This window comes from Cygnus atratus, chromosome 2 (genome assembly GCF_013377495.2).
Source record: "Cygnus atratus isolate AKBS03 ecotype Queensland, Australia chromosome 2, CAtr_DNAZoo_HiC_assembly, whole genome shotgun sequence".
Classification (NCBI taxonomy): Eukaryota; Metazoa; Chordata; class Aves; order Anseriformes; family Anatidae; genus Cygnus; species Cygnus atratus.
The window spans coordinates 105,330,967-105,358,951 of NC_066363.1; the positions used below are offsets into that span (position 1 = coordinate 105,330,967).

Sequence of the window (27,985 nt, forward strand, 5' to 3'; positions counted from 1 at the left end):
TTTGAAGCTTCTGCTGGGTTGATATTTAGCTCATTAACTGAATGCATTTGTTTGCTGGCACCTTCGTCTAAACAAAGGCATTGCCTTTTCACTGGAAAGAAAGTGCTCTGGGTAAGCAGCAGGGTCCCAGGGCAAGAGGACTCAGCTGTCCCTCCCGCTCGGATGGGTGTGTGTGTGGCAGAGCACAACCTCAGCGCTCCCTCCCGGAGGGGTTTCCTTGCTGCCGACCCCGGGGACCAAGCATGGCGCTGCCTTCCCCTCCTCGCCATGCACCAGCACCACTGGTGGTGGGCGTTCCCATACCCGAGGGGAACTGCTCCTGCATCTAAAAAATGGCTCCATTCAGCCCTACAGGATGGGGGTGGGAAGAGGTCAGGGATGCTAGCATGAAAGCTTCCTTTCCTACAGGGTGGTATGAATTGAGAGATGGCTGCAGTCGTAAATAAGTACATAAATAAACAAATGAAATTCAATAGCTACAGCAGTTTCTGACTTCACTTCTGTTTTTACATCCTTTATACAAGCTTTATTTACTCTTAAAAACTCTTCTGGAAAAGAGGCAATCTTCTGGTGAAAATAACACAGCTTCTAAGCCCCTACAAATATGCTGTAAATACATGGCTTCCATATAATATGCTTCAAATATTGCCACCTGACCATTATATCTCAAAGCAGTCTATTTAAAACGACTTCCAGACTTTTAGTCCAAAGCAAATCCTATAAAACAGAGCAAATATACTTACCTCATTAAAATGTACCGATCTACTGCAGAGGAGTACACTTGCCTGCAAATTGCCTCCCACACAGCTACCCAATCCTTCTTTCCCAGGTGACTAAAGCTTTCCAGAAAAATCCTGCTTCATTTCAAGACACCAAGTACCATGATCCAACTTTTCACACTCGTTTTAACCCTTTTCTCTTCTCTAAGTTCTTCAGCACTTTTTTCCTCCTCAGCTGCTGAAGGCTCTCACTGCACACACACAAGCGATCAGGATGATGCTGATGCATGCCAAGAATTTATCTGCTCTGCCTGGACCCAACCTGCTCTCTGTCCCAGGACAACATCCACTCAGAGCAGCGGCCACATTTGGCAACGCCTGTCCTGGGTCATTCAAAGGACAGAGCCACCAGATTCGTTCCAGCTGATAAAAGAAGATGGGCTAAAGCTTTTTGATTAGCATTTCTGGGGAACAACACACAAAATATTACCTTCGGTTAGTATAAAACAAACAAGATTTTACAAGTAAATTGTGACCATAGCATCTTAGATTATGAGATGTCCAAACTAAGATATTCTTAAGGGTGCTGGCTTCTACAAAATAGCTATTTAGAAGTTTCTAGAAGTCAAGAGTCAGGTCCTTTAAGAAACCTCAGCTGGAACATAAGAAAACGGCGACATGGAAAATCACTAGGGACATCTGATGCACTCGGTTTGCAAACACATGCGGCTGACCTCTATCAGATCAAAGTCACCAAGATCTACCAAAAATATTTAGCATACCAAAGAGAACCAGGAATAACGTACTATGACTGAAAGCAGAAAAACACCTACATCGTGACATGTCTATGAAAACAAAAGAGAACAGAAGAGAGTTGTTCCATCTGAACTCTTCCTTAGAGACAGAGACATACAAATATTTGCACCTATTAATATACATATAAAATAAACCCATACATATATATATTTGATACAGTATTCTAATTAGAGCATTAGAGAAGCAAATGATGATGCCTAGGGTATCATGAACTACAGGACTCATTAATTACAGGTACTTTTTTACTTTGCACACTTTAATTTACACCAGTCACCTACAAATTTACAGCAATCATCAGGCCATACAAACACCTAAATTTTGATGTGATCAGAATGAAGATGTGATACACAATACCTCAAATATTAACTAATAAAAAATTATGTGGAAATTTTCCACCCTTTCCCAGACTCCAAAAAACTCACCCCCACATTTCTGAGCTTCTTTCTCACTTGCATATCATTTTTGCTATATATAAACATTCACACATCATCTGAAAATCATGAAGTGACGTAAACAGGTTATGAGTCCTTTTTTTTATTTTTCAAAATAAAGTAAGTTTAAGAAACACCCTGAGCTGATGTCACTGACAGAAACAGTATCATATTTTTACTACATTTTAAAAAGGTGTTGAAGAAGTACTTCTGCTTACCCAGTTCTGAGGACACTTTTAGATTGAAAAAAAATGGGGGGAATATCTTCCTATACAAAACATTCTAAGAAACCAATACAGATAACAAATGCAGATGCACTACAGCTAAGTCTCAAAGCACTATTTTTCAACTTTGTCCTACCAGAAGTTACAGTATGTTCTTGAGATTTATTTTCCTTATTTTGGAAATAAACTTATTTATTGGTAGGTTACCTTAGAAACCTCCTCCTTATAACTCCCACAAAAAATTTTCAAGTAGATAAAAAATGGAATTGTTTCACTTTTCAGCTGCCTAAATGAGGAATAAATATTAGTGAAGATTAAACAATGACATATCTTCACAAACAATTCTTTACGTATTTTGAAAACAGAACTTTTCATCTAATTGCTTTACAAACCACATAAGTTCAGGCAAGGTCAGTAATACAATTTTTATTCTATTAAGATTCCTTCCTGTCTTACTTCCAGATGGAGCATAGATTTAATAGCTATCCTGATGTCACCTTTCAGTCTCCCAGAAACTGGGATGTGGAAGACTCCACTATATTTTCCACTCCACATATTTCTTCTGTTAATATCTTGTAAACCTGGTGAGATCAACAGGAAATAAGATCGATTTCCCTCGAACCAAAACCCATGCTCTTATTTTCCTAGCTTCAGGTCTAAGACGCAAGGTAATTTCTCATCTAAAATATAGATTAAACCTGTCTGATCAGCGTGACAACAAGTGCAACCAAAGTAGCAAACATTACAGGCTTTCATAGTTCAGCCACTGCGCGTGTGAAATGAAGTTGCCACTTCGGTTCTTAATTCCAGCTACTACTTTCCTTTTTCAGGTGCTTAACTACAGAAAACCCAAACCAGGTGACTCATTACCAGTTCCCATCCCAACCTCCCCCAGACACGAGCAGCACAAGGTGACTCCTGCTGCCCGTCCCTACCAAACGGAGCCTACCCCGGTTGGTGCTGCTCAAGGTGTGGGGCAGAAGGTGTGCTGGCCGTCACGGTCCCTGCACTGTCCTGGTCTCCTGACGCTGCCCCTCTGACCCACCAGCTGTGGGAAGGGTTTGGGGAATGGAGTGACAACCAATGGACAACCATATTCCTTATTTTGGATGTAAAAGGTGATACCATAGGGATGACGCCCTATGGAGTCAAATTAAGGTCGCTTAGGCAAGCTACAGTTGGGTTTGCTACGTGTGAAGCACTTGGCTCTGCAGTCCAAACCAAATCTTTCCAACCATCCTTGTCTATGTATCTGAGGTCAGAATGGAACCGGTCCCTTCAGCACTAAGCAGGCAGCAGGATGCTGTGCTGTAACAGGGAGGACGGGCTTCAAGATGGTGTGGGAGAGATGACTAGCCCAGCACTCTCTCCGTTTCCCCAAGAGTTGTGAGGAAGCCCTTTTCCATGCTGAGCCTGTGGGAAGACGATGGGAACCCCGTCCTTGGGGAGGGAAAACTCAGTTGAGCTCCATAATGCTTGGGTAATTATGGCCATATCCATGCCATAATCCATGGCAGCCATAATCCATGGCTGCTGGGGTTGTCGCAGCAGTCGTCTGCCGCCACTCCAGTGGCAACAGATGCCATAAATCAGATTAGCGCATTGGTATTAGGTTTGTTTTTTTTTCAGCGTAAGCCATGTAAAGTATCAGAAGAAGAACAGCAATTTTAAAAAGTTTGTATTTCAGCCAAGTGAAACCTAGAGAAAGAAAAAGCGACTTTTGCAGCTCCAAAACTCTCTGCAAGCCACTAACCTATATTCTCTTTCTGCAAAATACGCAGGTGAAAACAGTTTTCAGACACTCAGGTTAAGACAAGGGTGATTTAAATTTGAATTCCTGTACCCACCTGTTTCTGTTTTTTCTTTTTCCAAAAACTTTCTGTTTCTTTCTTTTTTTTTTTTTTTTTCCCCCTTGATATTCATTTTCCCATTAATTAAAGGCTTGTGCATTTGGAGTCAAACTTTCAAAACACTGCTGTTCTGACTGGGTTGTGCTTGAAATTTAACTTTCTCTACGACGTAACTTAAGAATGAAGGGGAAAAAAAAAAAGCAAGGAATTCTCTGTGTTTCTAAACACACATCCTGGCCATTAGAGAGCTAAAAATCTGCTTAAACAACCAGAAGGACTTTTCCCTTTGGAGGCTACTGATACACGTCGGATATTGCTACAGTCTTTCATCATGCTTATCTATATACACATCTCTTAATCTTTGAATAGGACAGGACTCTTAGTAGTTTCTTAATCTCTCAAAGCGTTTATATCACATACAGTTATCTTTCTGCAAGATATACATGACATCTCAACGTAATATAATCCAACAGCTAAGACTTCCTAGCACGTAGAGAAGAATAAATATATATTTTTTAAATAACATACAGAATAAATGTAATAATGAAAACTTGCTGAATGAATAAACTTGAAGGCGTAACAAACGGGGCTTCACATGAATGGTGAGAATCAGAAAAGGTACTTTAGGCAGTCAACACCATCTACCCCATGCAAGAAATGAGGCAGACAGTAGGGAGACGAGTTGAAGTCAAATAAACAACCTTTTACTACAATTTTTTTGAATAGTATTTATTTCCATTGCCTGGGCTCTTCCCTGCTATGGATGCTACAGGACTGTATAGAAAAAAACACACAATAAAAATCTAAAAACTATCAGCATAATCTTATACTTAGAGGAGATGCATAGACAATCTTAGTTTTTAGAGTCCAGCTTTACAACTTGAGTATAACAACCCAGTGTTTAACTGAGGCAGTTGTTAGCTGATGTTATGAGAAACCCACAATGGATGGTTAATTTGCCCCAGTGCCTCCAATTATAATTAGTTTGCTTGTGCCAAGTGTAGCAACTCATCTTCTATTAAAAATACTCACCACACTCCAAAATTTACAAAAAGTAATTATAGATGTAGGAATAGAAAATTTTAAATGGACCTAATGCAGAAATTATGGGGCAAGGTACCAGGTAAAAGACCCAAGAGAGAAGGGAGCCTGTTCAGTTACCTCTTCCACAAACAAGCACAGTCCCTTGATAATTAGCTTCTTGTTTATGAGACAAAAGAGTTCCCTATGGCTCAGCCAGTTCCACTTCTTAATCCTTTATGAAATGCTCTGCTTAACAAGGGAACTGTTTTGCTACAGGTATAGAAAATGCAGCTGCTCAAACTCCGAATGCCCATAACAAAGACAGGCAAACAGAGTTACAATTTAAAAACAGAAGCAGAAGACATGACTTTAATTTTTCCAACAGCAGTGGCATCAAAACCTTCAATAGCATCCAAGCGATAGTGTGAGAAACACTTGAAACCACGTGAGAGTGGTCAACTGGCATGCAAAAACCATGCTTAACGGTGGGGTTCAGATCTTTCTTACGTACCAGCACTTACAGTAGGTTAATTATACAGAAACCTTTAGGGAAAGTATAACCTCCACCCCTGCAAGGTATTTTCTGTTGTAATTTGTGGGTGTGCAATAATCAATGCAATTCCTTTGAGAGTAAGTGACTCATTCTGATAGGCAAATCAGCAGTTTGGCCTCTAACCCTCCTCCAAAACCTAAGTTTGGATCCATCTAAGAGAGGTAAAAAGTAATACATCCCAATCTACCTTCTTTCCCTGTTCACTCGAGTTGTTTTGCCTATTTTAGGATGCAGACAACAGCCTTGAAGCATGCTCAGCCTGCACTAAACTGCTGTTCATCAGAACCGAACATAGTAAAAACCTTGTGTTGGTGCACCTTAAGTTCCAAGAAAACAAAATCACTTTATTAACTTCTAGGAGAATCTTATCTAACTTGGAAGTGTAAGGAAAGAATCTGGGGAAATAAACAGCATTTATAAACATATAAAAGCACCATTTTCATGTAGCTACTACATACTGCGGCATCTACAGAAAATTTATGATTGTGGAACTACTTGACAGTGTTCAAAAAGCAAGAGTGCAACAAAAACAGAACATTTTAAGTCCCTTCCTTGAACTATTTTTGTGACTTGACTTTTAAGCTTTTACCCTACACTACATTTCTAAGAAGTGTGTACAGTTAGGGCATCAGCCTGATTGCCTGAGCAGTTCTATTTCTGCCTTCTAGAAACACGTTCCATCTGCCATGATATTTTATAGAAATCAACAAGTTCACTTTCATAGATCACAGAACTCATCCACTAAATTTGAGAAATATATTAAAATACTTTTCATACTTAAATGTGTCAAAAGAGATGCTCTCAAACACTAAAAAAGGTCCGAGAATTCTTTAGATCATGCTAGCAAAAACAAAAATAAAATCATAATTTTGTGTTTTCACTACATCAATATTTAGAGGCCAGCACTGTGGGTAAGATAGGCTTTGAGGTTAAAAATGCATTAGAAGTCAAAGTGCAGTTCCATGTTTTTCCTTCACTACTTATTAAATAATAGCTTTTTTTTTTCTTTTAAAAAAGCTTTTATCATATTTAAAACAACCACTTCTGAATCAATCTTCTAGCTTCCATTTTAATTGTGTATTTTGACTTTCAAGTCTGCCATCATGAATCCTTGAACCACCTTGCCCACCTGCTATTTTGAGGGGAGTCATCAAGCTCTCTACAAAGGAAGGCAGGACAAATAATTTAAGCAAATTAGTTAGTGTATGTAATGCCTAAAAAAGGTGTTTTGCCAAGGATGCAAAGCTTATACATGGTCTTCTCCTTGAAGGTATTTTCTTCAACACAGAAAATCTTTCAGTACTGACTGAACAGAAAAATCAGAAATATGTTATGACTTCACAAACTTTGTAAGCAGGTAGTTTGTCACTGTGACTGAAACGCTGATTATACAGATTTCTTTGTAGGGCACTAACCTTTCAAACTCAAAAAATTACTGAAAAACATAATACAGGTGTTATATGTACTGGAAGATGTTTGCCTGCTGTTTATTGAAAACCTTAACAGTGTTGCATAAGCCTATAGGTTTGGTATGTCAAAATTTGAATCTTCACCTCGTAATGTAAGAATAGTGGAGTCCATTCAGAGTAGAGGACAGCAAAGCAACCCAGAGTGGTTTTATTATCACTTCTCTTTCTGTAATCATTTAGCTTCGAGGCCTGTGTGTAAAACACTGTAATGAACATGATACTTCAGTATCTTGTAAGTCAATAAGTTGTAAGTTTACTTAGTGACCATGAACAAAGAATTCTGCAATTCCTTGATGAAGGGATTATGTCACTACTGCCATAAAACATCTATTATAAATTGGTAAACTTGCGGTTTTTCATACCAGGAAGTATTTTCAAGATTTTTTTTTTTTTGAATACAAGGCAATAATAATAACTTATATTCTCTGACTAACATTTCAGGCTTAGATCTGAATCCTGTATGGTTTTAAATCTTGAGTAGCGTTGTATCTGATCACAGTTTCTATTAGCTGCATAGTAAGACAGCTGTCATTTTCATGCCACAATACACTTCCACAAGAATCAGTACAAAAAATTGAGATCCTCTGGAGGATTATTATTTCAGTGAGCAGAGAAAATTGTGTAGTTAATTCCTGGCCACTGTTTTGAAGATATGAAGCTAAATGTGTGGTTTGTCACCTTTGGAGGTGAGAACCCCAATGAAAGTTATTCCTGGGGTGCTCTCAGCACTTCTTGCACATCTGTCTTGGTTTTCTTTACTCAGATGCTGGGAAAACCCCCAAGTCAGAACAGTGGATTACGAAGCTGAGGGAGTCCGCTCTGCAGTGTCCCCAGGCAGCTTGCCTGCCCTGCCCACAGGGAACCCCTGCTGGCTCAGTAAATACAGCTTCATAGTGAGGACAACCATCAAGCGAGCTGAAAAAACAGAAGCCTGAAGATTATTACCCTGACGGTATGAAAAGTTTCTACTCCTCACAGCTTCAACTGTTTTCCTTAAGCCAGTTTTGAAGGTCATACATCATGGAACTATTTCATCCTCCACTATGGACTTTATTATTTGTAAGTGATTTCCTACCAGACAAGTGGTTTGCAAGGACTGAGAACTCTCATTTCCTTTTATAGATTTGATTCGGAAATAAATGCTGGCAGCATCATGTGACTAGCGAGCACAACTTAAGCAACTCTCATAATTACATCAGAAAGTAATGGAAAACTCAGTCCACCGTTGCTAGATCTGTTTAGCCTCCTAGTCTTCCACATAAGTTTTATCTATATTTGTCAACTTCATCTCTCTTCTTTGGCACTTTTCCCTGCCTTCATCCATATGCAAAAGACTGACTAGTTTCATCAGCTACTTACTCATTGTGAAATACGTATAACAGCAGGAAAAGGAATTACAAAGCTTTATTAGATATCCCTGACTAAACTGAGTTTCAGCAAATGGATTTTTTTTTTTTAATTAACGACCACAAATGCAGATATCTGAATAAGAGATCCAAATGAAAAACTTTTTGTCTCTTCTATCTGACCTCTGTTGCTTTTAAGAGCTATTTGGGGAAAAGACTATGGCTACAACTGTAGGAAATAGCAATTTAGACTACCTGAAAGCAATATACTTTGGAGCAACCCCATCATTTGAAGGTAAGTACTCACAATTTTCACAGAAGCAGAACTACTGCAATGTAACTTATTAGTCATTAAGACAATGGTTTCTTAGTAAAGCACTGAAAAAATAACACAAATTTGTAAAATTCTGGTCCACATTTTAAATAAATTTTCAAAAAACTCCTGTTGCCAACAGCCATGAATTCTAGTGCTGATGATCCCCAGAACTCAACCTTTTCAGATTAATTTAGAAGAAATTCAGCTATTTTATATATATTTATTTTTATAGTATCCCATTATATGTAATATAGAAAGAATGTATATATAATAAAATTCCTGAGGCATCAAAACCTAAGTAATTTTTATTAGCCCATAAATATTCTTGCAACTCAAAAATAATGTCTTGCTCCACCTCCGAGGAGCACAGAAGAACAGCGGGAAGTCAACAGAAACTTGTATCTATAGGAATATAAATTTATATCCGCGTCCATAGGAATATAGATAACCAAAGAAAATGAACAATTTGTTGATGGGAAATTCTGTTTTAATTTCAGAGCTGGAAGTTATGTGGGTAGAGCTGATTAGGATGCAGAAGTTTATGGGGTACCTGAAAATACTACTTTATATAGCCTAAGCTAGCATCTTTCTTTGCTTACCAGTCCTTTGTTTACTATTCACTGCAGGATTATTTCTCACTTCCAATGTAATTTAACATGAAAGCTGCTGATCAATATTGTAAACAGATGATTAGTGTCTTGTGACTGCCAAAGAACTGTTAATGAATCTCACTCAGCACATGATGTTGAAGCAAGGGCATCAAAAAATAATTGAATTGAATGAAATAATAAAAACAGGTAATTCCCTCACTTTAAAAGGCAAATATTACTACAGTTCCTTAAACAGAAAGAAATGATTCACGCTCATCTCAGAAATGGTAGGAAATAAATTTCTTCAGATTAATTAAAATCTGCAACTGCTATCAACTGAAGCATTGCCTACGGAATGAAACCCAAAACTTCTGTGTTTGAAGTTGTTGTTGGATTACTCCTGCAGTAACTAGGGTAAAACCACCACGTAAGTACCCATGAAGCCTCACAGCACCTTCTTCCCCAGCTTCCTTCAGGTATTGCTTGTGCCAAAGAGCCCATCAGGGCCACCACAACAGCAACAGCAAGATGGCTAGTTGTACATGAATAATGGGCTACACGGTGTAATATCTAACAGTAAAAATGTGAACTAGCAATATTTAATTGTTTTTTGGATCTGGACAGAAAACCTCAGGCAGATATGTGCAAACAGATAGGAATGCCTTGAAGCAATTCAGACAAGGACATTTTTTGCCTTCTGTTACAAAACCCAACAAGCTGACTCAAAAACGAAACAGAGAAATAACTTTTTCAGCAGCAATCACTCAAAGTTTCTAGGAAAAATCCATTCTATAATTCATTCTTTCTTCCAGGTGAATGACTGAAAGAGAAAATATGGCTAGGACATGAAGGCATACAGGCAATTCCTGACTCTGTAAGTATCATTTGGAAGGATACTAAAAACAGGCGTATCGTTGAGTGCAGCCTTTATACCTGAGAACTGAAGGCAGGAAAATCATCAGTAGTTACTTTTAACTAAAGAAAGAAGTAACACCCAAATTTCGCTTTCTTTTTATGCAACCACAATCCGTTGTTTTTGATCCATAGCCTTTTCCATTTTCCAAGCTGAAATGAATTTCACTAGTTATGGGAAGAGCCTTCTTCACTATTCCTATCATAGATCTTTTCTGCAGTTAAACAAGAAAATGTACGTACACATCAGAAGTGAACGCTCAGTTTGTAAGATGAGGAAATTCAATTAAAACTTAGCTTTCACAATTTGCTTTCTACAAGAACATACTTTGAAGCTGTATTTACAATGCCATTAAAATAGGAACTAAATAATAAAGCCTTTTGCCTATCACCTTTTTGTTAGGATGCTATTTTTCCACACAGGAATCTTTACAAGAAGCTATAATAAAATGTGGATGAAGAGGAGAGAGCTCTTCAGGTCAAAATAATGATCCATCTAATGAAGTTCTGTGATTTTTCTATTCAAAACCAAAGGGCACCTATATCCCTTATGTCAACTATGTTTTTTATGGCTCAGAAATAATTACAAAAATATAAGTTAAATCTTATCACTTTTTAGAAACTGGAAATCTGATAGAGAACAGGCATGCATTTGAATAAATTGGATCTTCAATGCACTGTATTTGTATGATTTATAGTTTCTTAATGTCTACACTCAGTACCTAATAGGGAGCCCGGTCTTCAAGAGATGCATGGCTTCACACACAAAATGGCTCTACACCCAGCATGTGTAGGCCTCAGACCAGCAGCACACCTCTCACCTCTGCAGGGTGAGAAGACATTTTGCTTTTGTGCTCCTGAGGATGTACCGCAATGGGACCTTGATGTTAATTTGAACCTTCAGATACTTTTATTATTTAAGTACATAAATCACAAGTGTTACGCAAGGCTCCACCAGCCAGCGATTTCAGTCACAACAGATTACGCAAGGCTTTTCAAGCGCTGACGTACTTGTGGTATAGGCTGTATCCTAAATGCTAGTGCTGTGTCAAGGCTAACACAGCGACCAAAAGGAACTACTCAATTCCACCCCAATTTCTTCTGGAGGAAAGTGCAACTTATTTTCTCGACAGTCTGCATACTGTTGAGTCCTGTAGACTAACATTTTGAAAATAGCCCCTGGACAAGTACCATCACTTGCTGGTCATGAGCAGGTTGGCAGAGTTGTCCCGTCAGCATAGCTTCAGCAGACTGCCAGTACCCCCTGCACAATTACTTAGAGGCTAATTAAATGCTGAGCTCCTAAAAGAACATTTTGATACAACAAAACAACATTTTGATACAACAAGTCTTAGACTTCTGTTTATGGTGACTGACATGGACATCTATCAGTACTTTATTTCTGCATTTCTAGCACAGCAATCATACTGCCCAAGTTGATCAATGATAGCAGAATCTTCCCCCACCCCCAACCTCCCAAGATAAAATGTACTTGCACAAGGAAAACCTTAAAATAGCATAAACAAACGTAGTTGTCTGTCGTCAATAACTGATATACGATGGTATCTTTTTATTATATACTTGTAAATTACAAGTCATTGTCGACAGTCCCTTAACGTATAATTACAGTCTGGTTCATTACTAGAGTTATTTCTAATGGTACAAGCTAGTAAACTAAAAGATATATATTATCAAGAGAATACTGAAAATTGGTTTTCCCTTTAGAAGCAAGTTACAAGATAAACATAAAAACATATCTGTTTCTACTCAGGTAAACTAACTAGCAGGATTCAAGAGCCACTTCAGTTTTTTTGGGAAAGCAACAGGCAGCCAGAGTATGAATTTTTTAATTTGCCACACTTTGGTTATACAAATTATAAAGTCTCTTTCTAAAATACTGTCAGAGTTTAGACAGCTAACTGAACCGACAATATAGTTCATCAAAAATGCTAAGTGGCTCATGTCAACTGGTTTCGGGTAAGTTGAATTACCTAAACATTTCCAAAAGGAAAATTGCATTAAGTTCCTAACGAAGGTACTATGGAGTATTATTAAATAGATGCAAACTTTGAAATAAAATGTACACCTCTGATATGTAACTCATCAACTATGTTGGCCTAATTACTACAAGAATAGAGTTTTTATGTGTTAAAAACAAAAAAACCAGCAAAGGTGTGAACTGTTATTTTGCTTGGAGGGAGGGAAGAGTTGTATATCATGAAATCTTGCTAGAATACCCCTGACTGGTGCCTGAGGAATTCATGCCTGCTAAATAACTGCAGCGTAAGAGCAAGAACCTTGTGTGAGCACAAATATTTGATATGAGTGAGTCTCTGACTGTTTAATTGCATAATTCAAAAAGAAAGCATGATTATGTGCTGGACAAATTCCTTTGGTCAGAATACACATCTATGCTACATGGATCCATCAACGAAGATACACTAGCAAGTACATATGAATTTAACTTAAGAGACAAGTGGAGACACTCCTGGAAGAAATTTGATTGATATCACATTTTCACATATTTTATGCTCCCTGTGACTAGAACAAAATGGTTAGTTGAACTTTTCAGTGAAATGGTGACATCTAACAACCTCCTCCATTAATCCTACAGAATTTTATATTCTAAGTATACAGCAAATTGTCCTTGTTAAATTTTAGTTCTCAAAATTTCTAGATTTGCAATCATAATCTACAATAAGCAAGTTTTAAACCTGTTATTAAATTTAATGTATTATCACTAATTTAAATCAAGAAGTTCCAATGGCAACTCTGAAAACAATTATAACATCCTTCTATATATGGAAAACTACTTTCTTTTAGTCCAGCATAAATCTGGTACATTCTAAAATGCAGAGTCAAACCTTTGGCTCGGAAACTTTCTGTTTGCAGATTTATAGCTGCATTAGCAACTCCCAAATGTAATTTACTACTATACCACACTGTATTCCCATGCAGCAGCTGTAAAGATATCTGCTCATAATGTTCTTAGCAGAATTAAAGATAAAATTTCCAGGAACTAAGTAAGAAAACCTACAGATTATCTAACGTACCTCACAGAAAACAGCTGCTATATCATCATATCATTAGATTACATGTCATAAAATATAGAGGTATTCACATCCATCTTCCAGCTCCCTCGTTAAAACATTAAGTAAACAGATAAAACAAAGCATTTAAATCTGAAAATGTTTCCCTCGTCTTTTGCATACCGGTAGTCATCAAACCTTAATAAATATCTAACCAAAACAAACCACATTTTTAAATTTAGCACATGTATGATTAACATACCTATTTGCATATTAGCCTCCAATTGCTCTTCCAGAGCCAGGGTATTTAGTGTCAGCGCTAACATCTCAGAAGTCTTAGAAGAAAAATATGCACTTGATTTGTGGGTGGACTGAATTTTCCTTAAGAAGTTTCAGAAAAACCTGGCACCTCTTGTCTATTCCGGGTCTCCCACACTGTCATGCCCAAGCCAGAAGATGGCAGACAGGCTTTCCCCAGAGGCACATGCCCACTCTACAGGGTAAATACCCACAAGAAGCAACTCAGCCAGAATGTTCACCTCCTTCCCAAGGGCTGCTGCCCTGGGAGAGACAATGATCTGCACAGTCAACTTTGCAACAGCCTCCATCCTGGTGCAGAAGCCAAGCTGGGGCCAATGTGCCAAGTGAGATGGGGACACAACAGGGATGGGGTGTCCAAGCTTGGGCTAGGAATGACTGTGCCCAAGGGAAACACAGCCTGAAACATAAGGAGGAAGTATGCTTAGACTCGATTTAGAGTTGAAACCTTTAATTGGTTTAGAGATGAATCAAATACAACCATAACTAACAAGACAACTGATCCCATTCTCTTTGGCTTTGCAACAACTCAGACTTGTTAAAATGTATGGAGAAACAATCTTTTTTAATAAAAGTTAAATAACAAGTAATAACAAGTTCTGCACCAATACCTCACGGAAAAAAAACATTGTTTTCCATACACTTTACAAGGTATAAACTGTAATAACTTGTGTACACTTCCAAAATGAATCGAAAGTACAGGTCTCAAAGTATTTCAGTTGCAATGGAAGCTCTACATTAAATTCTTACGCTAACTTTTCAGATGGTTAAATTTATCTGGGATTATGTACCTTGCTTAAATCACTCATTGAGTCAAGGCAAGTAGAATCCCAATACATCTTTGCCAGCATATAGCCGAATCCTTTGCTGAAAGAGATACAGTATGCTTTTGCCTTTTCTTCAAGAATGTTATTTTCTGTTTTGGAGGCTTTCGTTTATAAATTATTTCAAAAAATAAGTAGGCTTATTGTTATCTGGATCACCGCAGAAATGACAAAAAGAGGGGAAAGCTGGGTATTATTATTGACTTTATTAACTATTCTATCAGTGAACTGAAAATGACTAAATATTCTGTCAATTCTATTGCCCCATCTTATTTCTCCAGTTTCTGATCAGTTTGGACCATGCACTCTATACATTTGCCATACCATTGTTAGAATTTATTTATTGTTATTTTTAACACCTATTTTAGTATTTAACATTATTTAAATAATGTTGCTAAAAGTACAGCATACTACTGTAAATACCTGCTTATAGAGATTATTTGGATTGTATGACTACAGTCTTGACTGTACGAGAACTCTGGACAGAAATTATAGAAGGCCCTTTCAGAGTTTTCAACGTGAGTAGGTTAAGTATACTGCCGGATTTTGTACTATTTTTCGCAACTCAAGAGTAGTACAAATATGAACTGAGAATACTTCTGCCATACCCCTTGCCACTGACAGACTAATCCTTAAACCCAGCTTACAACCAACCTACCAAAAAGCAAAAACGCTCCCCAAAGCAACCAAACAAAACACGAAGGCTTCAGATTTTCAATATGGAGAGATTTTCCTACTGACATGTGTTCCAATACAGCCAAACTGGCTCCAGTTGAGTACCAGAGGATCCTCAAGCAGATGCAATGGTATTTGGAATACAGATGTATGGCACAGGAATAGAAAAATGAGCAACATATTTGAGAGGCCAAATAAGAAAAGTTAATTCTAAATCAAAAGTACTAAAAATATATTTAGAATATCACCAAACCACAGCTATTTCATTAAGCTGGATTACTGGGCCTCCAAATTTGAATTTATCCCAAGATAACTAATATAGAAATTTTAAAAAGCCATGTAAATTACAAAAAAAAAATATAAAATACACATTGAATATGAGTTTGTGTGCAAACTTCCATGCAATAACCCTAATAAGCTTTACCTAAGCAAGTTTAAAATGTCGCAAAAATGGGTTTTGGAGATGATCTGGGATAACAAGTTCTCCCTATGAAATATTTTTTGTATTAAACTCTCTGTATATATTTGAGCCAGATTCCCCAAACCACTGAAACTATGGGTAACAGGCTAATGAAAGAGAATCATAACACTTTAATTATGGAGTACTGGGACAAAAATAGATAGGTACTACCAAGGACAAATCAGTTTTTCTGACTGAAACATCCTGGGGAGTGGAAGATTGCCTAACTGGGGATTTTGCCTGTTAAAGGGGTAGAAACTGTAAAGGCACACTTCTTCTCCATGGCTACTTGAGGAAAAGGGTAGTACATATGTCAAAGAGATAAACCAAAATGGTAAATAGGACAGGCATTTCGGAGGAAAGATTTCTTTAACCTTACAAGCGTCTGACTTTGGCTCAGCAAATCCTTTAGACCAGAGACTAAGTTGAGGCAGGAACGTGCTCACTACAATTATATTTGTTTCCATGTCTGTTTCTTCTTTCCTTTTTTATTTTATTTATTTTTAAAAGCTAAAGTACAGGTTTTGGGTAAAAATCTTCTTACACTTACATATATATTCTCTTTGAGAACCTGCCTAGATAAAGTGACTATACTCCAATTTATATCAGGTGCAGCACTCATCTCCCTTCAGGGAAGGAGAACATTTTGAAACAATGCTCAGGAGTGCATTTAAGTTTAGGTCCCACAATTAAACAGCAATAAAATTTTAAATCAGTGGCATGTTTGAACTGCTAGAATGCTTCATTTCTTTCACATTGCTAAAGCTCATCTAATATGATCTCGCCTACGAGTAATTAACACATCTTTTATACCACGTAGCAAATGGGCTCACACGATTAGCCAGTATTAATTGCTGAGTGTAGCTGCACAGCCTCTCAGGACTAGGGGCACAGGTGCCACTGCGTCCGATGCCCACAGGCAGATGGACTGGGGAGAGAGGCACAGATCCAGGTATACTCCTGAGAGAAAAACTCTGGTCTTCTAGTCTAGCTGTAGAGAATCACTGGAGGTCTTCCCCCTCTTCTTAACACGCCAGCTCTCAAGCAAAACATGTTTTTTCAGCATGATTTTACTTGATGTACTACTAACATGAGGAATAGTTGGGAGGTTTTCTTTGAATTGTTTATTTATTTCACTATACAGCTGGGAGGAGAGGGAGAAGGGAGAGAATTTGGAGAGAAAGCAAACATTCCAAATAATCTGAATAGGTGACAAAACTCAAATAAATATTCCTAACAGCAAATAAAGCATTCTTAAGAGACACTTTTGAAACTTGAAGGGAAAAAGGTCAGCCTTAATAACCAATTTATTCATTTGATAAGAATTTACAACCATCACAACAAAAATGCTCTGACTGATGCTGTCTTGTGACTTCTGCGATGTTCTTCAAAAAAGTATGAAAGGGTGGTTTTTAGTATTTTTTTCTGACATTCAAACATCTTTCTTTAATTTCTGAGGTCCCAAGGACCTCTCAATCAACAAAAATTTTAAATGTGGGAAGTATTTCACTTAAGCCATATTAGCGTGTGTAAATCACTCAAAATTTGTAGCAGATAGTTTAAAGAGCACCGTGACAATCAAGTAACAAAACCTGGCATAAAACTAGGCTTATAGATAGGTTGAAATGGCTGTAAGGCGTTTCAAATGATTTGAAATCAACTAAGTTTGGGATGAACAAATTGATGCTGTGTCCCACTGATGCTGACATAAGATCTGAAAATGACCAGAAATTAAGAATTACTTCTTTAATCCTACACTTAATCGACATTCGGTTTGCACTCTGTCTCTTAGTGGTCTTTCTTTAGTTCTAAATATTTTCTTTAGGAGAAAGACTTATAAATGCAATCATTTAAAAAAAGTTTACTTACATCTTTTTAAACTCATGGCTTACTATAAACTTTTCTTGAAATAGTGTGTTCTCATAAAATTGTTTAACAGCAGAAGAACTCTATTTTGCATCTAGTAAAATGAATCTTAGACTAAAATAATGTATCTATCAAGGTTCATAATCCCATAGTCTGGCCTGTTTTTAGCTAAACTTATCACTTGCAAGCTTCATACCCCTTTTCCCCATGTATCATCTAATGAAATGTTAATGCTAAAAATCCACTAATGCAATACTCATAGCAATTCACCTTTCCTGAGGCCAAAATATGTTCGACTCTCCACATGGTAAAACAACATGTGAAGTTTGCCAATATATTAGAACTTTACAGATTACGATTATTTTAAAACTTACCTGTTTTAAATGTTTTGCTGGATGAGAGCTCAATATCAGTAAGGCAAAGCAGTTTGATGTACATTTTGCAAAATGACAGAGAATAAATAATTTACAGAACATATTCTGATTTTGTTTTTAAATGAAGGGAAAAAAGGTGTAGGTTTGGTTATGATGATGTTGTGCAGATTTCAACAGATGTCAAGATGAAAACGAAAGAACAGCAAGAGACAAATGAAAATTCAGAAAAAAAATCTATGCTGGAGTAAACGCAGTGATTGAAAACTGCATTCTGCCTTCACACTTTTATGAATATCTGATTAACTTGGTAGAGTATGTCTCAACTCTGTTTTCTTGCTCATAAGGAAAGGAGCAAATCTGCAACAATCAAAGTAGAGAAAAAAAAAACAACAACATTCCATGATTTCCAATATTCATCATGGAACTGAATCTTTCTTTTATGACTCAGCCTCCACTCCTATCCTAAGTATCCTGACGGAAACTAAGGGAAGAGAGCTAACAAGTGCCAAAGATTTGGTCTTTTGGAATTAGCATAGCCAATAAAATGAAAATGGCTGCTGGATCTTTGAGTTAGCAAGAAACTTACCTGTCTTTGTTGTTCTTCTATGGACAAGGAGCATAAAAAAGTATTATTACTTAAAGCGCTCTGGTTGAGAGGGACTGAAATATCTACATGCATTTCTGCCCTATAACTCTTAAGTGTTCTCTGTAAAAAACGAAATAAAACAAAACAAAACAAAACAGCAACAAACAGTAAATGTAGCTGCATTTAACATTTGGTTCCTGTAGTGTCCTGTCATCTTTGTCCTATTGGACAGCAGAATTTAGTTCATGTATTACGACACGTGCCCATTTTATCTTGATTGTGATTTAAGATGTTTACACTTCAACTAAGTGGATATTCTCTACTGTATTTTCCAATTTCACTGAAACAATTTAGGCATGTCCTTCTTTCCCCATTTCCAATTAAACAATAAAGCAAGTAAACAAAAAAGTATTGACAACCTATTGCAGAGATTTCTTCTAAAAAACTGGCAATACAGTTGAATAGAATTTATCAAGATTCAGGAGTTTTCAGCTTAACGTTAACATTTTTCTTCTTAACCAAGATGTACTATGTGTCTTCAAAAATAAGGGACGATACGAATGAATTGCTAAATTAAAAACAAAACAAAACGAAACACCCTAGCTGATCTGCAATATGTAACTTTTAAGTTGGTGAGAGTTGCTTCAAGTTTTTCTTCACTGATTCATAATAGTCTCTTATGTATTTGCTTTCCAACTTTTATCACCATTAGCCAAATTAAAAAATGATCCTTGGTTTTGTAGCACTAGAAATAACAGAGAATGACTTTACACAAGAGTCTGTGCTGCTGATCTTAAAAGCCCAAATATGCCTATTGTTTTGTTCCTCCTGCCAAATTTAATTTCACACTTAAAATACTAATTAAGATATATTCCTTAGTTATTTACTAATACATTCTTTTTCCTCATTTGACCCGCCACTTCAAAAGTTACCACTAATTAATACAAAATAAATCAAAAGTAAGCTGCTGCTATAAACCACATATTTCCGAATTTAGCAACACCACTACATGAGGAGAATGTAAGCAGTATCTTGATTTCTATAGATATATTTGCATAAAGACAAGGAAAACATTTTATAAAACGCTCACAGAATATTCAACCCAGGACTTATTTCTGCAATTCCTAATGGTTTTAAGTGAACCACACACATAACTGGAAAAACGCATTCTGTGGAATGTACACATGCTTACACAAGTAGATTGTTATGAACACTATCAGTAAGAATCACAATTTGCAAATGATTAAACTGCAGAGATAAATAGGAGGTTGATTTTTATAACTTGAATCTGGCTTTGCCCAAAAGGATTGATGAGGAGTTGGGACAAATGTCAACTAAATACGTGAATCCCCATTTTAGGAATCTATTTATTTCAACAAAATTCCTAAGAGATATTCCGTTTATAAGAATTAATATTTTCTACGGTCAAAGAATTTTGAGGCTATTCTTTATATAGAACATAACTTCTGTATTTTTATTCAGTTTCTCATGCAAGACTTACTTCAGACCTTATTTATGAAGTGGTTATACTTGGGGCTATGTTTTTCTTAAGATTCAGAAACAGAAATCCTCTGGTATTTTTTTTTTGTATTATCCTATCTCACTGTGCCCCAGGTCCAACACTCATCCTCATTCTGAGAAATATATCATAATTCTTCCATATCACTGCATAGATGCTCCCTTGCTATTATAATTCTCTAATTTCTCTGTAAAAATCAAGCTCATGAGTCTTTTTTTCTCCTGCCCTTTACAGGTTATCTTAGCTAGTACAGTAATGTTTGTGAATATGGAATCATATATGGAAGTATGCAGCATGTAAATTATTACAAATCAGCCTAACACATCAACACCCAACCATGCAGCACAGCATCCAAGACTACACCCTTTTCAGTCCGAAGGCCCTGGTGCGTAGGCTATGATTAAGGGAACAAACTAGTTGAGGGTGAAAGTGTTTTCTAGTAAGTGAAATGGTAGATGAAGAGCATAGTATCTGACCTTGTTATTTCCTGGTTACTGTTCTCTGTGCTGAGGGGATAGGCATTTTAGAAACAACAGCTGAAGTGAGCTGAGACTGTCGGTTTTTAAGGGATTCAGATGATTTTTCCTTATAGTGTGACCTTCACTTTGTCTGGACAGTAAAATGACACAACACTATGAACTGGGGCTGTGTTTCTTCACTTTTTTTCAGGAGGAAACCTCTTTTATGAGATGTATGCTTAAAAAATAATATGCATTCTTTATCTCAACATACATCAAGAGTTTAGCCTGTACTTACTACCCAGAACAGAGAAACAGTTCCTGCATATCCAGCAAGCTGGTGGTCCTGCTGGTCCCTGGGGAAAGAGAGATCTTGCCTCGCCCTCTGAGTGAAAACCAGGCAGAGCAGAAATCTGAATTTCCCAGGAGAATGCTCTGCCTGCCTGCCTGGGAAGTTCTCCTGGGCTGTGCGCTCAGCCAGTTTTATTAGGAAATGCTTTTCCATGTTTTGTTGGATTCTTGAAAAACTTCTGGTTTCAAAGAGTCAGCATTTACAGATGAAAGGGCTGCTGCCCTGAAAAATTACTGAGCATCTATATTTATAATGATTGCTGAGATTGTATTTATCAGTTTTGTAGTTTTCTCCTGAACTGAACAGTTAGCTATGTATTTCTTGGCTGTTAAACATGCCCTCCTCCCCTCCAAATTCATTTAGGATTTAAATAAGTAAGTTACTAAGAACTTTAAAATTTTATAGTTTCAAATAAACTGTAATTTCAAGAATGTGTATTCTTATGAAGTTGATGTATTTGTGACATTATAAAAATGAGGAGTATTACAACTTAAATATCAAATTTCCTCTTATGGAAATGGCTGCAAAATATAAACCTACAGAAGACACTCCAATGCAGGAAACAATCAAGGTGTATTAAAAATGACTAATCTGTTCTCTTTCATGATGTACCATTTAAGTAAAGATAAACCATAAAGGACTTAAATGATTAGAATATTTCAGTAAAATATACATTGTTTTTGCTGTTATAGTAAAGCAATATCTACAAAAGAATCACAATTTTCTCATTCTACAGTTATAAAATGTTTATTCTGGTTATGCTCAGCAATATTTTCTTTCCATTCTCAAAAGCCTGTGCAAATATTTGAGATTAAAGACTGAGTTTTATTTTATGTGGGCTACAGAATGCCGTTAATGACCTGGCAGAAGACCCCCTGAAACTGTACTAATGCATTCATCCTTTGGTTGCACTGAGGATCTAAGCAAAAGATTGCACCTGCCAAGGTGAGAGGGGCAACGTATGAACGCTGTTCCTGGCTGGCAGGGATGGAAGCCATCAAACATGACAGAAAACCCTTCTACATATTTGTCAATACTAATTCAAGCAGAAAATAATGTGTCATTTCAAAACACCACTTCAAAACTAGCGACGGCTGGCACATATGTAACATTACACCACAGTCCCATCTACACAGGATACATAGCAATAAAACCATTTCATGAAACTTGGTGCTTTAAGTTAACAGCACAGCAAGTCACTACTGCATTACTTCGTCATTCGTCCAGTATTGCCAAGATGGACACGGTTAAGCAAGATCCCTGGTAACTGACAATTGAGTATTATATATCATTCTGATGTTACTACAGGAAATTGATTCCTACAGCAGCAGTAATCTTTTTTATCTAAGTAAAATCAGGTTCTAGTAGGCGAGTTAAATGCAGCTTGTATCTCCAAAATCTTTGTCATTACAAGATTTTTTAAAATTATTGCTCAATTAGATAGTAAATCAGACTATTCAGAAACTATTACAAAATAACATCCGTCCACAACACTTTTCTGAAAAAAAAACAAAACGAAAAACCCAACAACTCTGAATTCAAATATTTCATCTTGTAGTTAAGCTAATAGAGAAGAAGAGAAAATGCACAAACTGTATTGTGACACATGGAAAACACTGTCTTGTGCTTTCCTATATGACTGCCCTCTCAAGACAGTACAACGTTTCTTTAGTGGTCAAATTCTTGAAAGCAAATGTAGGTACATAGAGGCGCATTTTCTTATGAAGATTTCATTACTACTAAAATAGCCCTGTAAAGTCATGTTCAGGTTTCAGGTGTTCTTCTTCAACTGTAACAGTATGTACTGCTTTCTATGAAGCATTCTTGGAGCACGCATTGTCTGCAAAGCAGAAGTGTGACATCTAAGTGACATCTAAGTCTAAAAGAAATGCTCAGAACACACTGGCAGGATACCAGCTTATATCTTGCATTAACAAAACAATGAAAAGTCATTTAGAAAAGTCCTATGGAAAAGCCCACTGCTTTTTTTTTTTTTTTGGATGTTACCATCACAAACTTGTAGTTCTTATGTAAGGAAAGAGTGTTTTACTTAAACACAAACACACACACACGTGTGTGTGCACACACATTCGGCCACTTGAATAAAAATCCCTCAATTTATTTCAGGAAGAAGATTCAAGGATATTTCTAAAAACTGTTTCCTGTCCACAGTTCCCCTCAACTGTTGTGATAGGTGGAGTTAAGAAAAAAAAAGTGTATGTATGACATTGCTCCCACTGATCTAACTGCAGTCAACAATTATTGCAAATGTTAATCTTACAATGCTTTCTTAAGATCCCTAACACTGATTCCCTTGATCAACATGAATACATCATTTAATTTTCAAATAATAATACAGAATACTTCAGCCACAGTGCGCAATGTATTTCTGGGTAGAATGGATATCCTAAACAAGCAACAGATTTCTGAAGTTTTCTGCCTCCCAGGGAAATCATGTTGCAAAAGTTTATATTCAAATCTTAATCTTTTCTTCTGCAAGCTGTCACAGCATAATTCTTCTAAGATGCTGCTTCTAAAATAGTTTTATAGCTGATGACAGCAGACCTGTGCTTAGGATCTGTCATTAATGTCGCAACAAATAGAATGAAAACAAAGAGAATGAAAAGAGTTTCCATCATAATGAGAAAGAATACAAAGTTTTCCTCTACTTCAATAAATTGAAACAGCATTTTTAAAAATAAATGGCTCTTGTAAGATTTAAATTGTTGCTGGAACATTAAAGGATCAGTCAAAATTACTGAGCCCACTGAAGCCAACTTTCCCACAACAGAAATTAATGACTGGTGTCAAAGAATTAACTCTTCTTTGACACCAGAAAACAACTGAAATAATCTGTCTCAGGTGTACACAGACAAATGAAATTCTCAGCAGTTCATTTTCAAAGCGTAAGAGAAATGGTTCCACCCAGGATAAGTGGAAACCAAAATAATAACACCATTTACCTCGTGCTACCACTGCCAGCAGTGAACTCTTGAATCTGTTAGCTAGCTAGAAGGAGCATAATCAGACCCATGTCCCTGAGATGGGCTCTTGCAAATGATCACAGACTTTCTAATGAGAAATATTACTAAAACCTCTGCTCAACACAGTGCACAAGGCAACTGCACACTCTTCCTGGTATACACGATTCCAACTTGACCTTGTCCAATTCCCATCTGAAGAGTTGACTAGAATACCTTTTGTCAGAACTGTGTCCTCCTTATCCTGTGTGTGTCACAAATGTGCCCACAGTGAGTTTTTAATAAGAACAATCTACAGGTTATATATATATATAATATAGGAGTATATGCATATATTTTTAAAAGATGGTTTTATGTTTGAAGTTCTTTACAACCTTGCTATGCCTTTTAAAATAAATATATGATTTCTAATGTCATAACAGCTTCTGTCATAATTAGTCTATTTAGGTTTGTACCATCATACATATAAATCTGGCTTTAAAAAAGAGCATACATCAACGATACTAAATAAAATAAAAAATAACAATTAGGAATCAGATGTCTATTTTCAAAGTCTTAGTATTAATACAGAAAAAAGAGAAATAGTCTTCCAAAATCATCAACATTTTTCTGACAGACTTCTTATGAATTCATTAAAATACACTAATTCGAGAAAATCTTCTTAAGAAAACTCAGCAAAACCAGCTTCTCCTTCTGACACGTGTTACCATAAAAACAGAAAATTAAGATAGAAAATATCACTTGAAAGGGGGAAGTAAATAGTTCCTTTCTCTATATATGGAACAGCTCCTGATTGGCTATTATGCAATAGCATTTAATATTAAGTTTCATATCTTGAAAAGGACTTTGCAAGCCATTTTAGTGATCAAAACAACTGTGTGTATATAAAGTGTGAAGAAATTTGAAACAGTGCCCTGAAGAGAGACAATCTTAAAAAGCACGCAAAACTTCATCTTCCAATAGTCAAAAAATAATTTAAGACAGATTTGCAATTAAGTATTTTATTCTGAAGCAAGCTTACAAAAAAAACCCCAACGTTTGTAAATGAACACCAGCAACAACATAAGCCAGCAATGTGCCCTTGCTGTGAAGACGGCTAATGGTATTCTAGGTTGAATTAGGCAAAGTATTGCCAGCAGGTCAACAGAGGTGATCCTTCCATTCAATTCAGCATTTGTGAGGCTGCAGCTGCAGTACTGGGTCCAGTTCCGGGCACCCCAGTACATAAGAGATGTGGACACACTGGAGAGAGCCCAGTGAACAGCCACGAAGATGACTGGAGCACCTCTCCTGTGAGGAGAGGCTGAGAGAGCTGGGACTGTTCAACATGGAGAAGAGGAGGCTCTGGGAGATCTATAATGTCTATAAATACCTGAAGGGAAGGTGCAATGAAGATGGAGCCAGGCTCATTTTAATGGTGCCCAGCGGCAGGACAGGAGGCAGCGGGCACAGGCTGTGAGCAGCAGGCCGCACTTGTGTGCTGTGCGGGTGGCCGAGCACTGGCACAGGCTGCCCAGAGAGGCCATGGGGTCTCCTCATGGAGACCTTCAGAAGCCGCCTGGACGTGGTGCTGGGCACCCTGCTCTGGGTGGCCCTGCTGGGGCAGGGGGCTGGGGCAGGGGGCCTCCAGAGGGACCTGACAGCCTCAGCTGCTCTGTGATTCTGACGTATGTAGGTGCACAATTTCAAACTCCACAGTTCAAGCTTGAGACCACAATGCAAATGTATCTGCCATAAAAATTAACCATCAGGAAAGAAAATGGTATTGGGGTAGATTTTTTTTTTTTTAATTCAGATTACACAGTAATTAAATTTGGCTAATTTCCAAGGGTAACTGAAGTATGTAAGGAACTTTTCTGTTTTGGTTATGTTTGTATAATCACTGTTACTTTGAACTATTTTGTTTTGCTTGCTTTCCAATGAATAAAAAGAAAAGCAGTAACAGGTATAAGAAAGACTTTGTCCCTATTCTGTCAGGAATTCATACATACCAGATTATCTCTTTTCCCCAGTTTGAGTAAAAACTGGGAGAACTCACACCTTGCTTGTTTGTAGAGAGAACTGTATCAGACTACACAGTCACATGAATACTACACTGCTATTGATATGCATATCTTATGACCATGTATGAGGAAACCTGCATGGCTGGTTCACAAGACACAGATCATTGATTAGATCACTCGCTGAGTACCATTCCCACCACAGCACCATCTACTTGCCCAGCTGAATGGGACACACTCATTCCTAACCACTTTCATCATATATCTCTATAGTAGGGTTGCCTTGAACGGTCTGGATTATGTGCAGTAACAGAGATGAGGTAAAGATTTGACTTGGTAACAGGCTGTGCTCAGGTCTTGCAAAGCCCCTAAGTGTTGAGGTAGTAAAAGCATGCATGGAAATGACTCTTACTGATGACCATCTGTGCCATTTTGGATTAAAAGGAGTAACCATCTGCCTCCATAGCTGCAGTGGAATAGACGCAAAGTGCCACCAAGTCCACAAAACATAACTTTTTCTTAACAGAGGTTAGTACCACAAGAGATCTTTAAAAACCTTCCTTTTTGAAGATGATGTGTCTCCTTAGGCATGGAGCACCAACACACGGGTAAAAAACGGTTGGAGTGGAGACAGCAACTGTGTCTTTTTTCAGCCTACCCTCGACCCCCATGTCTGAGAAGAGAATATGCAGTTGTCTTAGATGGTATTTAAGAAATCTGAGTCAGGAGCTTAAAACTATGACAACATGCAAAGGAAAAATTATATATCTAGTGAGAAAGGAATGTATGAGGGAGGGATACTCTGTCAGGCTGCCAGCCCAGTGAGTAACAGCAAATGGCTCAAACCGGAAGGGCCTTTCCCCTACAGAACTGGTTGGTCTCCTTTATTTGGAAGATCCAGAGCATTTTGCAGGTTTCGAGCTCTGCTCTATGCTCTCCGTGGATGCCATCTGACCCACTTCAGTCTACTGGCTCCTGCCTGCCCTAATCCATTCTGGAGTTTTGAGATTTAAAGCTGGAAACGTCTCCTGTTTTTTTTCTATAGTTAGTAATCATCTCACAGAAATAAGAGGAAAATGTATAAAGTAATCCTGTCTTTATTGTGCTATTATATACAAACATACTGCCACGTAGCTGTAAAAATCTTTAAATCCTTACATACCTTCATTTTTCGTAATGTAAAGGGTTGAAAACTAAATTTATCTTTATCCCTCGCAACAAATAGAAGTTTACCATAAATGTGAACACAATAAACTGCTACAGTCAACACCTCTCCCTAAATGATCAGCAATACATTTTAAATTGTACTAATTTCCTATATGGAAGGATAAGACTTCTTAAAATCTATATATTAGAGGTAAAGTATCTTTTCCTAACAGCGCATATGGATACCCTGATTGCTGTTTCTGTAGTTAAGCACTAAGGTCCTGTAAAAACAAAATGAAATACAACCATACAAAAGTCAACAAACAGAAACATTCTAAGTTTTCTATAATGGCTGTCTCCCACCCTTATACATTTCCTTATGATCTGGGCACAGGAAATAAAATCCTTCTCTATTTCACAACTGCTAGAAAAACAACTGTCTGAGATTTTTAATTTTTTCTCCATTATGTTCAGTTTTAGGAAGTCACTAGTTCTTTTAAGTTTTGTCTAAGCAAGAGTCTAATGAGACACATATATGACCTGGCAGCAATGAGATTTTTTTTGAGAACTTTATCTTAGATTCTGACAGGTTTTCTATGCCTTCAAAAGCATCTGGGAACTGATTTTCCACCCACCTTCATGGACATCTATCCTTTCAATGGATAGCATCTCTAAACAGTCCCATTGTCCAATGCTTTTTGATTTCAGAATAGGAATTTCCTCTCCTACAGCAATAAAAATATTGTTGCAGTTCCTCTTCATCCAGTTCAGATTATTCTCTGTAGTAGAAGATATCTCTAACACGTTGAGATAAACTCACACAGTTGCTTTCCAGCCATTTAATTTCAGGCAGGTATCACATTTGACTTCAGCATCAGTGTTCACTCCAACTGGAACAGTTCTGCATAGAGACCCCACTGATTGCTGCTGCAGCCCTCTCTGGTGAACTACTGCTGAACTATTATTCCTCATGTACGACCATTTTTCTTTAGATATTTTCGGTAATTTTAGTGGGTTTTTGCAGATAGCTTCATTTCTTGCAAAAAAAGTAACAGCTAGACTAAGTGCTACTTAGATTCTCTTTGTCCCCCTTTTATTAAAATAAGACAGCCTTACTTGATCCTGCTCAACTACCTGATGATTTTTAA

At 37.2% G+C, this 27,985-nt stretch overlaps 1 protein-coding gene and 1 long non-coding RNA gene across 4 annotated transcripts in view; one reads left to right on the forward strand and one right to left on the reverse strand.

Annotated features, from left to right (window-relative positions):
• The window catches only part of GNAL (G protein subunit alpha L), a 193,281-nt gene that overhangs the window by 60,580 nt on the left and 104,716 nt on the right, over window positions 1-27,985 (reverse strand). The window lies entirely within an intron of this gene.
• LOC118257420 (uncharacterized) lies at window positions 8,229-10,813 on the forward strand. The gene is made up of 3 exons (XR_004781557.2): window positions 8,229-8,726; window positions 10,150-10,211; window positions 10,673-10,813. It is a non-coding gene; the product is annotated as an uncharacterized LOC118257420 (long non-coding RNA).